Below are 15935 nucleotides of genomic sequence, written 5' to 3'. Positions count from 1 at the left end.
AATCAGTAGTTGGCAAAGTAGAGTCACTGGCCAAAAAACGGACAGCCAGCTGTTGTTAGAAATAGCATTTGATTGAAAAACTGCCTTGCTTGTTCATTTAGGTGTTGCTTATTGTACATGTCTGTACACAGCAGATAAGCTACTGAGATGGACCATATACCCCATAAAGATTGCATTTGTTACTATGTTTTATTTTTAAAACATTTTGTATGTTGGGGCAGGGGCATAACAAAACATATTGTATGTGTGGGGCTCAGAAGCCAATTTTAAGGGGTTGGTTCTATCAACTCAATCAGTAAGTACTTTTACCCATTGGGGTATTTTATCAGCTCTACCATATGCTTCTTTTAAAAAAAAGTTTTATTATTGTTTTTAAAATCATGTGTATGTTTGCAAGTCTGTGCATCCTTGTGTTCATCTGTTTTCAGGTTCCTACAGATACCAAAGGAGGATGTCAGATTCCCTGGAGCTAAAGTTTCAGGCAGTTGTGAACTTGGGTCCTTTACAACAGCAGAATTCATTTTTAAGCACTTAGCCATCTCTCCAGCCTCACCACATAGTTTTTAAAAGGCAGCATTATCAGGAACTACTTTAGGTCATTGGCTTAACTCTTTGGTTTTCTAGATGTATTCTTTGTATCATCACTATACTTAATTCATGAAAAAATGAATTTCCATAAAATTGGATGATACTGGAATTTTTATTTTTCTATATTCATCTGTGTCATTAATTGCATAAAATGTTTATAGGATTTACAGTGGTCAGTTTATAAGATATAGTCAATACAAAGACTATAATGCTAAGATTTCATGAGATCATCGGGAGGGTATTGTGCAGGCAGATTATTGAAACATAGATGTATGTGTTCATTCATTTATTAAGCATTTCAGAGAAAGTGCAGACATTAGGTGCTGATGCAGACACTTCTATTCGGTAAAAATCGACACACTATATATGCTTGTGAAATGTATGAAACCTGAAATAAGTGGAAATGAAGCAGCATATATTTATAAATTATAACAATGCTATGAAAAGTGATCAGAGTTTGGTGAAGGAGATGAATGTGAGGGCAAGTTTTTGTGCCATTGCCAAGTATCCCTGGTAACTTGCTTCAGTTGTCTACTGAAGGTTACCCTTCAATACTTTCATAAATCACCACAGTTATTTATCTTGTTTCCAATTCTTTGGTTATGGCATGGCTTGGCAATGTGGTTACTTTGCTGCACAGTGTGTTGTATAGAGTGGTCCTAGGGTTAGGGAATCCATTATTTCTTGGCTCATTCATACCAGGGCATGCTTTTCTTTGTGTTATGTAGAAGCTGTCAGTAGCTTGGGGACTGAGCATCAGCTTCTCACCAGGTAGATTTCTTGCAAATCACTTGAGCTTCTTCTAGTATGGTGGCTGAGCTCTGAGAGTGAGTGATCTGAGAATTATGCAGATGTGAAATTGCTTCCTATGGCCCAGCATCAGAAGCTGTACAAGTAACATGGCATCATCATTTGCACTGAGGAAACAAGCCCACCCAGAAACAAGGGGAATAAAAAGACTCCACATCATGAGGGGAGAAATATCCAAGTCTTGTTGGAAGAAGATAGTATCATTAGACTGTAATGTAATATGACCATTACATTTTGTCACAGACTATAACAATCTATACCATTATATTAAAATCTAGATGAAAATAATAATTCATTCTAACAATGGAAAGAAGATTGTCAGCAAATGTGAATGCCCCAAGCAAGAGAAAGACTTGATATGTTAGAAATCTAGATGAAGTCAATGTGGTAAGCAAGGAGAAAATTGACCAATGTCACATGTGCGGTGTATCAATATGTTTGATCATTGTAGCCACTTTATTGCAAGGCTGGGCTTTCAAAATTTATTTCCTAGATGAGCTAAGAAGGGCTTGAAAGATTTAAAGCTTGATAGGGATAATGATTCAGTGTCCTTTTCTGAAGCTTTCTCTGACTCTGGTGAACAGTGGATAAAAAAGGAGCTCAAAGTCAAGCTGGTATAAGAGGCCATCACTGTGGTTGTAGAGAGGCCTTATTGTGTCTTAGATAAATGATACTGTAGAAATAAAGATAAAGAAAGAAGTCAGATCAGAAAATGCTCCATAGTGGAAGCAATTGAAGAGGTTGTGAGATGTGGGGAATGTGGAAGAATCACTTAGAGACCCCTGTAATGAATAAATAAGCATTATGGTAGCATCCTTTGCATTAACTGGGGCTAACACTAAATAAGGGGGGCATGTTTCTAGGGAGTATGATCAAGAGTTAACTTAGCAAGTGGGAAATCTGAGCTCCCTCTGGCCAGCAACCAATCATCAGGTTAGCAAGTCATCAGCATGTGAATGGTGCTTAACATAGTGGGATCTTAACATCACTCACCATCTAGGGAAGGAATACAGAGAGGAGGTAGGAAACTAATGGCAAATCCTCAGGGTGGTGGTACCTGAGGAGAGAGAGGTCATGAAGAGACCAACACTGTGCTGAGAAGAGATACACAGACAGATTGGAGGATTTCAAAACTCAAAAGACCTTCTGGAAATACTGGAAGATTAGTGTGTGATCCAAGACCCTTCAGATTCAGCAGTGTAGGGATACTGGCATTCCTACTAGTACCAGAGCTGATACCTGTGTTTGGCTAGATTACGTGACAAAGAATAGATCCGAGTAGGGAGAGGTGGTACGCATATATGAAATGTGACATGGGTAGCAAAGGCACAACAGATGCATTCAGGCAAAGATCTGCAGTCAATGAGATGGTTAAAGCACTCAGTGGAACTAAAATGGTCTAATAACTCACACAGGCAGAATGGTTTTTACCTGGTGACTGATATTCTTTTTTTTTTTTTTTTTTTTTTTTTTTTTTTTTTTTTTTTTTGGTTTTTCGAGACAGAGTTTCTCTGTGTAGCTTTGGAGCCTATCCTGGCACTCGCTCTGGAGACCAGGCTGGCCTCGAACTCACAGAGATCATCTTGCCTCTGCCTCCCGAGTGCTGGGATTAAAGGCGTGGGCCACCAACGCCCGGCCTGACTGATATTCTAACTTATGCTCAATTGAACCATTTTCATGGGGGCTTCTGCAATATGATCTAAGCCTCCATCTATTTTCAAATGAAGACATGGAACACCATTCAGTTCAGACTAGCAGATCATGTCTTTTCTTTGGCATGTTTAGGGTTTTACAAAATGTAGACCACCAAACTGTGCTCAAAACAATGTTAAACGAATGTTTTAGTTTTTCTCTGTGTCTGACAATATGATGAATTCACAGACATAAACTAGACTCAAGTTCAGGTTTGTCAGTCTCCATACATCTTCAAACATCATTAGCTAATAACTAGGCTTGCCCATTCAACAAAACTTCTCTATTACTTCTTTGACTAGCAAAGCAGTGGTAGCTAGCATCTATAAAACACCTTTTGTTAGCAGGTAATATTTTAAGGACTTTGCTTGAGTTATTATATTTAGTTACCACACCAATAATCTGAAATCCAGTCTGACTCCAGGGCTCTCTACTGTAACACACACACACACAAGAAAGAAAGAGATAGAAAACTTTTATTTTTGGAATTTGCAAAGTTGGGTGAGGTAAGAAAAGAGGGAAGAAAGGGAGACAGCTGCTATTTCACCACTGATCCATTAAGCCCTGTTCAGAGGCTTGGGTAAAAATCCAAGCCATGGCAGTGTCTTGACAGGTTCTGGGCAGCAACTGATGGGATGAGATTTGCCTCTGATGTATAGTTGGCATAAAGCTTAAAAGAGCATCCCCAGAAGAGCATGAGTTTTATAACAACCATTGCAGATCTGGAGGCCCTCCCTGTTCTCACCTTTGTTTGTGCACTCCTTCTCTCATTGTACAATGTCTTGCCTAAAATGGCAACTGTGATTCTTTCAACATCAATGAACTACAAGCAGTTAATAATGCTAAACAGAAACTTGAAGGCAGAAAAAAAGTCAAGTAAACCCCCAAATAAACTTGTCTGAGGTCTATTTTATTGAGATTTGCTGAAATTTTACAAACACATATATTAAGAGGCAACTCTTATGGTTAAACCTTCCTAAATGTTGCTACTCACTCCTTCTTCCTATGAAGCCTCTTGACCCCATTTAGTAAGGAGTGCCTGCTCTGTGTTGTTGGCTGTCTTCTCTGTGCATACCCTGTCCAAAGCACTTTGGTCTCCAGGGAATGCTGTAGCACTTTCAGTGTAGGGGCTGATGCTCTCAGTACCTTGCATCAGATGCTAAGTCATTTCACCATCAGTAACAAATCCTAATTACCCTGGAGACTCAAAATTTTTAATTTGCCATCTATCCAGCCCCATGTTGACTCCATGTGATAAAACCAAACTGTATTGTTCTTGCTTAAAGCAAAACATTGTTTGCATTTAATGTATTTTAACTTTCTCTTCTTTAATGATCAAATCTTCAATAAACTCACAGCCAAGATTCATAAAGAAAAGTGAGTTATAAATAAATATATAAACCTTCCTTGACCTTTACATGAAAACAAAATCCTAAATTTGGAAAGTGAAAAGTTAATATTGTATATCTTCCATCAACTGATTGCCAAACAAACCCTTCTACACTTACAGAATTGGCTAAGAAGGAAACTACTCCCTTGGTTCAGTTTCTGTTGACTACAGGGTATAATTACATCTCTGACTGCAGGGTAGGTGGAATCTGTCTGATTATAATACTTACTTGCTCAGTTACAGAGGGGGCTTGTCTGCCTACAAAATTAACTTGAAGCATCTTCAGTCACTCAGTTTGACATTGCTCTTCAAAGGCAGGCCTACCCAATGTTTATGGGTAAAAATAGACCTAATGTGAAAATAGTTTCATAAAGGGGTATCAATGAACAGAAGAATGGTTCCCTGCCTAGTCCAAGGCTTCCCATCCTGAATGATATCTGGTGTGAAGATTCAGAATGAACTGAGATGGGGCCCAGTTGTACCCTGGCCATTCATTCAGAAGCAGCTTCATGGAAATACAAATAAGGGCTGACACAAAGTTGAATCTTTTTAAATTTAATTGTGCTCATTTGTCCAAGAACTCTCCCTTATAAATGGACCTTAGCTTTGCATGGGAAGTGTGGAGTGTTTGTTTCAGCCCTAATCATTTACAGTAGAAGTTTAAACTCAAATTCAATTCACCTAGCTTAAAATTGTGAATCTAATACTGTGATATATCTGTATGATTATTTATTAAGTTGTAGAATTAAGTTTAAATTGTATAGAATTAAGTATAAATTTCTTCTGTGTGTTATTTCTATAAAAGTAAATAACTTTTAATGGCAAATGAAGCATAACCTTTAAATTACCAATTTTATAAATTTTAAGTAATTTTGATATTTTTAATTTTTCAAATTACATTTGTTTGTTTTATTTGCATCTGTCTGTATGTCTGTGTGTGTACAGGCACATGCATGTTTCATAGTTCATGTGGAGGTTAAAGGACAACTTGTAGGAGTAAGTTCTTTTCTTGTATACCTTTTGGCCTGAGAAACTGTACTCAGTTTGTCAGGCATTGTGGCAAGGGATGTTAGCTACTGTGCCATCTTTATACTTCTGATGAAAAAGTTTTAAATGGAGATCCTTTTCTTTTAAACTTCAAGCACCTCCAAATATGAGATTTAGAAAAGACTAAGTAATACCTTCATGCCTCTCTTCCATGGTGATTGTCAGAATATAGTACAGTATGGCACTGAGAGTGGCTTATTATCAATACTGTAGTCATAAGCCTGTTGTCTCCCTGTTTCACAGCTGATCATGGGTTATCTACATTCCTTTCTAGTTTGCATTTTCTTTTGGTTAAGTTTAATTGTTTTCCTTTTAAAATATTCGCCTCCCTAGAAGTTCAGGTACCAGAGGACCCAAAATAAGAGTTTTAAAAGAAAAATCCCTGTTCACACAGGAGGGAAGTGTTTATGCCCCATGACCTGAGATCCTGTTTCTTCTCCATTGTATTCTAAAGGATTCTGATGTCCAAAAGTCAGCTGCCTGGATAACCAGTGTGTTATTAGTTAATGACAATTTGGTGGTCAAAATTAAAGGAAGACATCCTACACATGAGTCAATATATGCTTGTGGCTTTAAGAAACCTTCAAGTTTTCTCTCTAACATCTCTATAGTATTGGCTAGATGCTTGAAAGGGGGTAGAGAAAAATGATATAAGTTTGGCAAATTGCTGTATGCAGTTTCATAAGCAATGAACAAAAAACATAGGAATTTTCGCCTGTCTTTGGGCAGATGGTGAATGCAACAGCAGAGATTTCAAATATAGATGTAGCACATACATACTGCAAACAGCTGTAATAGCTAAAATACATGCCAGAAGACTTAGTCATCCTGGATTTCCACCCCCCCCAATCTAGGCTAGCCTTCAAAAATAGACTTCTTCTACAATTGCTATAGAATTATTTGGAAGAGGCAAGTGAATTATGATAGAACAATTTCGCTGTGTGCTGAGGAGGCTGAATCTTGAGTTCTCCTCCATAACTGGTTGAATATCAGAACTGTTATTTGTGATTTGCTAAGTGTAACTCATGGCCACAAATGAAATGACTTCTTTTTTTAAATTTTTTTATACTGAGTTATCTGAAACAATTTTCTGGTTATCTGAAACAATTTTCTGAACACTAGTAGAATTATTATATTATTATTTGGAAACTTAAAAAAATCTGAGTATTGATTTTTTCTTTAAAATGTTTTTCATATGACATATATTTTGGTCACGTTTTTCTCCTTTCTCCAACTTCTTCCAGAGTCTACCTCCCTACCCACCCAACCTTAATCTCTCTCTCTCTCTCTCTCTCTCTCTCTCTCTCTCTCTCTCTGTCTAAAAATACACAAAATAAAACTAGATTTGATTGGCAACTAGGTCATGTCAATTTTTTTTCAGCAGATTAGGAGGCATAAATACATACTACTTTAGAAATTTTGGGGAAAATCTGTAAAACCTCCAATAACATTCTTAGTCTCCAGATGTTAAGCTTGTTAGAATTATGCCAGTCATCAAGAGGTCAGTTGAAATTATTCTGGCTCAGAGTAATTATCTGGCTTAGTCTTAACTGACATAAATAACCAGTGTGACTTTCACCAGACATTTCCTCAGTGAGTGGGGATTACATTTATACTTCCCATTTTAGAAATGAACTGATGGGAGACATCTTTCTGTAGGCTGTGAATATATGTTTCTATTATTGTTTGATGACTAAAGCTGTTTGGCCAATGGACAAAAATGGGTTAATAATTAAGAAAGAGACACTCTGAAATGTGTCTTCAAACTCTTGGTGACAAAGGGCTACTTTCGTTTTTCCTGGAGTCCTGAAGTTTATGGGGAAGGTGAGAAAATTCTGTTTATGTGTCTGGGTTCCAAAGAGAAGTGTCCAATGGGGGGAAAGAACAAGGCCAGAAAAGAGGTATTGTGCACCAAAAAGAAAGAGGGGTTCTCAAGTTTCTAGCAAGAAAGCTTCAAATGTCAGCAAACTGAAATGTGGGGAATAGCTGAAGCCCATGTCCTTAACTCACCTTACAAGCAAGCATTGAAATAAGACCTGAGCATTCACCAAGTTCATTTGGCACCATCAACTTGTTTGTTTATTGTAGATGGAAGTTTCTGTCCCACTAAACACACAGAGGCTTATATTAATTATAAACTGTTTATCTGATAGCTCAGACTACTTATTGGCTAGCTCTTTCTTAATTAAGAACCCATTTTTTAAAAAATCTATGTATCTACACATGGTCTTGGCTTACTGGAGATTGCTCAAGCATTCTACCTTCCAGGTAGCTACATGGCATCTCTAGAGACTCACTCTGTGTTCCTCTTCCCAGAATCATTGTGAGGACCACCAGACAGAAACTTAACACAGAAACAAAGGATCTTACAGAAGTTATGACCCAAATGAGATTAAGAGACATCTATAGAACATTCCATCCAAACACAAAAGAATATACCTCCTTAGCGACACATGGAATCTTCTCTAAAATTGACCACATATTTGGCAACATAGCAATCCTCCATAGATACAAAAAATTGAAGTTACCCCTTGGATCTTATCAGACCACCACACTATAAAGTTAGAATTCAACAGCAATACAAATTGCAGAAAACCTACAAACTCATGGAAATTGAATAACACCCAATTGCACCATCCTTGGTGGAGGAAGAAATAAAAAAGAAATCAAAGACTTCCTAGAATTTAATGAGAATATAGACACAACATACTGAAACTTTTTGGACAATTTGAAAGCAGTGCTAAGAGGAAAGTTCATAGCACTAAATGCCCACATGAAGAAACTGGAGAATAGTCACACTAGAGAATTGACAGAACAACTAAAAGCTTTAGAACACAAAAAGCAAACCCTACCATGGAGGAGTAGATGCCAAGAAACAATCAATCTGATGGATGAAATCAATAAAGTAGAAACTAGGAAAATATTACAAAAAAATCAATGAAATGAAGAGTTGGCTCTTTGAGAAGATCAACAAGATAGACAAACCTCTATCCAAACTAACCAAAAGGCAGAGAGAGTGCATGCTAATTAACAAAATCAGAAATGAAAAGAGAGATATAGCAACAGACACTGAGGAAATCCAGAGAATCATCAGGTCATGCTTTGAAAGCCTCTACTCCATAAAATTTGAAAATCTAAAGAAATGGACAATTTTCTGGATAGATATCACTTATCAAAATTAAACCAAGAACAGATAAGCAGTTTAACTCGACCTATAACCACTAATGAAATAGAAGCAGTCATCAAAAGCCTCCCAACAAAAAAAGTCCAGGGCCAGATGCCTTCACTGTAGAATTCTACCAGAATTTCAAAGAAGAACTAATACCAGTACTCCTAAAATTGTTCCACACAATAGAAGCAGGAGGAACACTGCCAAACTCTTTTTTACTAGGCTACAATTACCTTGATACCCAAACCATACAAAGATACAACTAAAAGAGAGAACTAAAGACCAATATCCCTCATGAACATCAATGCAAAAATACTCAACAAAATATTTGCAAATTGAATCCAAGAACACATCAGAAAAATCATCCACCATGATCAAGTAGGCTTCATCCCAGGGATGCAAGGATGGTTCAACCTATGAAAATCCATCAATGTAATACACCATATAAGCAAACTGAAAAGAAAAACCACATGATCAGCTCACTAGATTCTGAAAAAGCCTTTGACAAAATCCAACATCCCTTCATGATAAAGATCTTGGATAGAATAGTAATAACAGTAGCATATCTAAACATGATAAAAGCAATATACAGCAAACCAACAGCCAACATCAAACTAAATGGAAAGAAACTCAAGGCAATTCCTCTAAAATCAGGAACAAGATAAGGCTGTCCACTCTCACCATATCTCTTCAATAGTGTATTTGAAATTCTAGCTAGAGCAATAAGACAAGAAAAGGAGATCAAGGGGATACAAATTGGAAAGGAAGAATTCAAACTTTCACTATTTGCAGATGATATGATAGTCTTCATAAGTGACCAGAAAAACTCTACCAGGGAACTCCTATAGTTGATAACACCTTTAGCAAATTAGCAGTATTCAAAATTAACTAAAATTATCAGTAGCCCTACTATATACAGATGATAAATGTGATGAGAAAGAAATCAGAGATACATTACTCTTCTTAATACCCACAAACAATATACAATATCTTGGGGTAATGCTAACCAAAAAAGTGAAAGACCTGTACAGTAAGAACTTTGAGCCTTTAAAGAAAGAAATTAAAGAAGATACCCGAAAATAGAAAGATTTCCCATGCTCTCAGATAGGTAGGACCAACATAATAAAAATGGTAATCTTGCCAAAAGCAATCTATAGATTCAAGGCAATACCTATCAAAATCCCAACACAGTACTTCACAGACCATGAAAGAACAGTACTCAACTTTATATGGAAAAAAACAAACAAAAAACCCAAGGATAGCCAAAACAACTCTGTACAACAAAGGAACTTCTCGAGGTATCACCATCCCTGAGTACAAGCTCTATTATAGAGCCATAGTCCTGAAAACAGGTTGGTATTGGCACAAAAATAGACAGATAGACCAATGGAATTGAATCAAAACCCCTGATATTAGCCCACACAACTATGAATACCTGATTTTTGACAACTAAGGTAAAGTTATACAAAGGAAAAAGATAGCATCTTCAACAAATGGTGCTGGCACAACTGCATTTGTACTTGCAGAGGATTGATGATAGATCCATATCTATCATCATGCACAAAAATTAAGTCCAAATGGATCAAAGAATTCAACATAAATCCACCCATATTGAAACTTCTAGAAGAGAAAGTGGGAGATACCCCTGAGCAAATTGGTAGAGCAGACTGCTTCCTGAACATAACACCAGTAGCACAGACATTGAGATCTACAATTAATAAATGGGACCTCCTGAAACTGAGAAGCTTCTGTGAGGCAAAGGACACAGTCAGTAAGACAAAACGAAAGCCCATAGAATGGGAAAAGATCTTTACCAACCATTCATGTGACAGAGGGTTGATCACCAAAATATACAATGAACTCAAGAAGCTAGCCACCAAAACACCAATCAATGAAATTAAAAAGTGGGGCACAGAACTAAATAGAGAATTCCGGAGATCTACAAAGATGACACCAACTGACAATCTAGGCAATGTTGGAGATGATAACTTAAATGCCCTTCCCCTATAATGAGACTGATGACTATTTTATATGCCATCCTAGAGCCCTTATCCAGTGGCTGACGGGAGAGGCAGACACCTACAGGTATACACTGAACTGAACTCTGGAACCCAGTTGCAGAGAGAGAGGAATGAAGATCAGACGGGTCGGGGCCAGGCTGGTGAAACCTACAGAAACTGCTGGCTTGACCAAGGGGGAGCACATGGACCCCAGACTGCTGTCTGGGAGGCCAGCACAGGATTGAACTAGACCCCTGAATTTGGATGTCAATGAGGAGGCCTCAGTACTCTATGGAGTCCCTGATAGTGGATCAGTATTTTCCATGGTGTAAAAAGGGACTTTGAGAGCCCATCCCACATGAAGGGATGCTTTCTCAGCCTGGACACATGGGCAAGGGTCTAGGCCCAGCCCAGGATGATGTGGTGGACTTTGGGGAGCCCCCATGGAGGGCCCTACCCTCCCTGGGGTGTGGAAGGGGGATGGGGTGGAGGGATGGTGGGGGGTTGGGGAGGTTGGTTGGGAGAGGGAGAAGGGATTGACATTTGAAGTAAGTTTGTTCCTAATTTAACCTAAAAAAAAAGAGCAGCAATGGAAAATGTTCAAGTAACATAGAAAGGCAAACCTACCAGAATTACACCTGAATTTTCTGTGGAAACACTGGATTAGTAGAATGGATAAGAAGACAGAATGCATCCTTCTGCTGTAAACAAGAAACACGCCTCAACTTCAAAGACAGATGGTACCTAAGAATTAAAGTTTGGGAAAATATTTACCAATCAAATGGACCCAAGAAACAAGCAGATTTACCATCCAAATATACCTTCTTCTTACTGCCACATGGAACCTTCTCTAAAATCAACCATATACTTGGCAACATAGCAAACCTCAACAGGTACAAAAAAATTAAAATAACCCTTTGTATCTTATCAGACCACTATTCTTTAAAGTTAGAATTCAACAACAACACAAATTGCAGAAAACCTACAAACTCATGGAAATTGAATAATGCCCAATTATACTGTTCCTGGGTCGAGGAAGAAATAAAAAAAAAGAAATTAAATATTTCCTAGAATTCAGTGAGAATATGGACACAACATACCCAAACTTATGGGTCACTCTGAAAGCAGTGCTAAGAGGAAAATTTATGGCACTAAATGCCCACATGAAGAAACTGGAGAATAGTCACACTAGAGAATTAACAGCACAACCAAAAACTCTAGAACAAAAAGAAGCCAACGCACCATGGAGGAGAACAGAGAAAACCAAGCAGAGCTTTGGCAATGAATCCTCAGTCTGGTTCATGTTTGAAAAGTGGAGACACCATGAGGAAGTTGTTTGAGAACCTATCAGTGAATTGCATAGTCTAGAATGCCCACAGAACACACTCTTGGGAAGGTGCCACAGAGTATGGTACAATCGATCTGGAGAGAATGTCTGTGCTAGGACTCAGTGGTGGACTGTGGTTCCTACAGGCAAGAGAGCAAAGAGAGCAGATACCTCAGTTGGTGACAAGCCTGAGGGAGATAGCAACTGCACACTGAGATCAGGTTGCTGTTTCAGTTCTCAGAGTCCAAGACAGTGAGCTGCTTTCACTGTGGTTACTTATGTCCTCATTCAAAGAACTTTTATGGAGTATGACTTACCTTGGGAGGCATAGTTCTAAGCACTGCTGGAAATTTTCCTAAAGAAGAGTAAGGACTTTAAATCATCTCTATTGCTTGCATCAAAATTTAGAACACGGGAGATGCTCAGTGAATAAGATAAAAGAGACTCTAGAATTGAATGGAAACTATATAATAATAAAATACCAAATGCATTCTGTCTGCATTAATTGTTGGATTATTAGCACCTATCATTGAATCAAACAATCTCCATTTCTCATGTATGTTATGCTAAAATCAATGTATATATGTATTTGATATAATAAATTGATTTCATTTCCCCCTTCCATTTTATTTTTGTTGGTTGTGACATGTTCCTGATAGGTTCATATATTTGAGCATGTGTTCTCTAACTGAAGAAATAGGTTGCTATGGTTGGTCTTTGTTGTTTCACAACCTCTTTCTGCTATCTGCTGCCTGATTATGAATAAAATGTGACCAGCTGCCTCATGTCTCTGTACCCATGATGGCCTTGCTATCCAGTAATCCCAAATCACTTCTTTCTTTCTTGAAGTAGCTTTTTTTGGTCAGGAATTTTATTACAACAGCAAGAAAGATGACACAGAAATGAATTCAATCCAGCAAGGTGGCAGCTATTTTTTAGTGTTTGACAAATGGATTATATATGTCATGACTAATGTAGAAAGGTGTTTACTTCTGTAGTAAACCATGGAGGAGATGAGATGTAAATATGATCTTTGAATATCATAAGAGGTACAGCATTTTCAGACATTCCAAAAGGACAGATATTCTTTACTATGGGAGACAGGACAGATGTTTGATGCAGTCTATCAGAATTAGTGGACATTAGTGGGTAGCATAATGTCAAGATTAACATAGCTATGTCTCAGGAATCCTCTCTTGGATGGATTGGTGCAGTTGTTATCTGTGTTTCAGGGAACCACTTAGGTCACGGGAGATGGGTGGATTTGGGGACAGAATGTGACTTGTAGATTACAGGATCCTATGGGGGGCATGGAGCAGCCTTCTTTTTCCCATGCTGTTAATGCACTCATATAAGGCACTACATACATGGTAACAAAACACTTAGACACATAAAAATAAATACATGGATAAAAAATGATGTTTAGGACAGAATACGGTTTTATAACAGCAGTTATATAAGATATACTTTCTTTACCAGATGTGAAAGTTTATTTTTTTGATTTTTACTCATTTTTCAGGTATTCAAAAAATTCTGTTTTGATCCAAAGTGTTTTGATTCTAGAATTCAATTATTCTGTACACCAATACTCATATTTTCATATATATACATGTACACAGATAGCCCCCATTATAAGTTTAAAGTTAGTGAAAATGATCATTTCTATAATGTACATTAAGATAAACCATAGCCACTAAATTCTTGTCAGATGCTTTATGAAACAAGCAAAATGAAGAAAGAAAACATGGAAATGTAAGCTAACACATTAAAATGTGTGATTTATATTAAGAAGTTACCACAGAGACTGAACTTGCTATTCAGGAATCATTCAATATTTTCATCCCTGAAGTAATTTACTCATTTTAAATATGAGAAGATATTTTAGATTGCAACCAGGCCTGAACATGTTTCTTTCTTTTTAAAAAATTCACTACCATGCCCTGTAGCTAGAAAATGGAAGATGGAAAGAGTAATTTCCATGATGTGTTTTCTGAAGTGAAGGTTGAGTTGAGGCAACTTAATAACTGCACTTAATGTGGAGTTTTCTACACACATCCCGAATTTCCATTTTACCACTCTTAACTAAAATTGCAATAGTGGAGAGTTATTGATAATAAAAAAATTAAAATGAGATTCCTAGTTATGCTTTCTGAATATTTTACCATTATATAGTTCATCTAATGAATACTTTATAGAAATGCTAGTTTTAGTTTAAACATTTCATAGCAAAAATATGTTACAATCTTGCCTAGGATTGGTCTATGTATAGGATAGAATAGGCTACTAGGAAAAATATACAGCTATTTTAATAGAAGATTAATTTTAAGAGCAGATAATTATAACTTCTGAAGCAATAATAACCACATTGACTGTTTATAGATCAGTTATATCTTGTTTACTAGCCAGGAAGTCTGATGCAATCCATTATTCCTACCTGTAAGGAGTATGTTTTCAATCTGGACCCAGGATAAAACAGCCCCCTTCTCTCTGTGCAAAGAATAAGTAACAAACATTTCATTCATAATGGCTGATATTGAAAAAAACGTTCTACCTAGACTAGGAAGGACACAAGATCACAAAGTTGAAGAAAAGCCAGCTTAGGTCACCATAGCAGCTACTTTTGAGAGAAAAAATAAACCAAAGTCTCCTCGAAGATAAAATTGCTAAAAAAACTAGAATCTGAAGTGAGATATAAGCAATTATCTCCTTAAAGGGGAAATTTTAAAGCAATAGATTCTCTAGTACAGGAAAATGAGACACTAACATAGATCAAGGCAGAACAAAAAATTGTGAACAAAGACTTAGTGTAAACTGAAGAATCATAACCAACTCAAACCAAGGCCATTCTTTAGTTAAATAAGGAGGGTTTTTTAGGTCTCTGGGAACAGACCTAATCATTTTACAACTCCATACTTTTTTTAGTTTTATATAGCTACGCAAAGATAAACTACATTAAACAATACTTTTCATTGCATGTAAGAGTTTCAGTTATTTCCCAAACTTCATAAATCTTCTAGTTCAGTGCCTGTATTGAAAGGACAGAGCTACAGCCCAAGCACAGATCACTCATCTAGTAGACAGAAGGCCTGGATTCAATCCTCACAATCTCCGAAATTCAGTAGGTCATTCAGTCAGTCAAAACCTGTAGCCCTGTGGATGTGAAATGGGCTGACATGTCTGTAGCAATTTCTAACTGTGGGGATGTATTGTTTATGATCTGATAAAGCCACTGAAGATCAGAATGCAAAGCCATGGAAACTGGGCATTGGTGGCACACACCTTTAATTCCAGGACTCAGGAGAGAGGCTGATGGATCTCTGTGAGTTCAAGGCCACCCAGGGCTACATAAGACTGAATCAGTCTCAAAGAGAAACAGAGCTCATACCTCTAATCCCATCACTAGAGAGATATATAAGATAGGGGCAGGCCATTCAGTAATCAGTCTTAGGCAATTAGTCTCCAGCCATGGTGAGGTCAGGATTTCCCCAGCCATCGGTGAAGTAAGAATTACTGGCTTTGCTGCTTTGCTTCTCTGATTTTCAGCTTGAACCTCAATATCTGTCTCTGGGTTTTTATTATTCATGTTACATCTAACGAACCAGAATTCAATCTTAATTGTCAAGGTAACAGCTCTTATCTTTTAATTCCATTTATTGTTTCCTGTCAGATGCATTGAGCTTGCCATTTATATATTTGGCACTGAAGCCTCAATGCAAATATATTTATTGATTAAAATAAAATATTGATAAAATCTATTTATTCATCAAAATCTGGAAGGACAGGTGGACTTCTGCACTCCATAAATATGGTTCCTATTAAAGGAGAGAAGAATAGTCAACACATTGAAATAAACTTGCCTTTGACTTTGCCTCTTTGAGATCACATTGTCATTTATGGTTTCCCTCATAATTT

The sequence above is a fragment of the Cricetulus griseus genome (assembly GCF_003668045.3).
Source record: "Cricetulus griseus strain 17A/GY chromosome 1 unlocalized genomic scaffold, alternate assembly CriGri-PICRH-1.0 chr1_0, whole genome shotgun sequence".
In the NCBI taxonomy this organism is placed as follows: domain Eukaryota; kingdom Metazoa; phylum Chordata; class Mammalia; order Rodentia; family Cricetidae; genus Cricetulus; species Cricetulus griseus.
The sequence above is the reverse complement of the archived record's forward strand: the minus strand, read 5'-3'. Positions refer to the sequence as shown.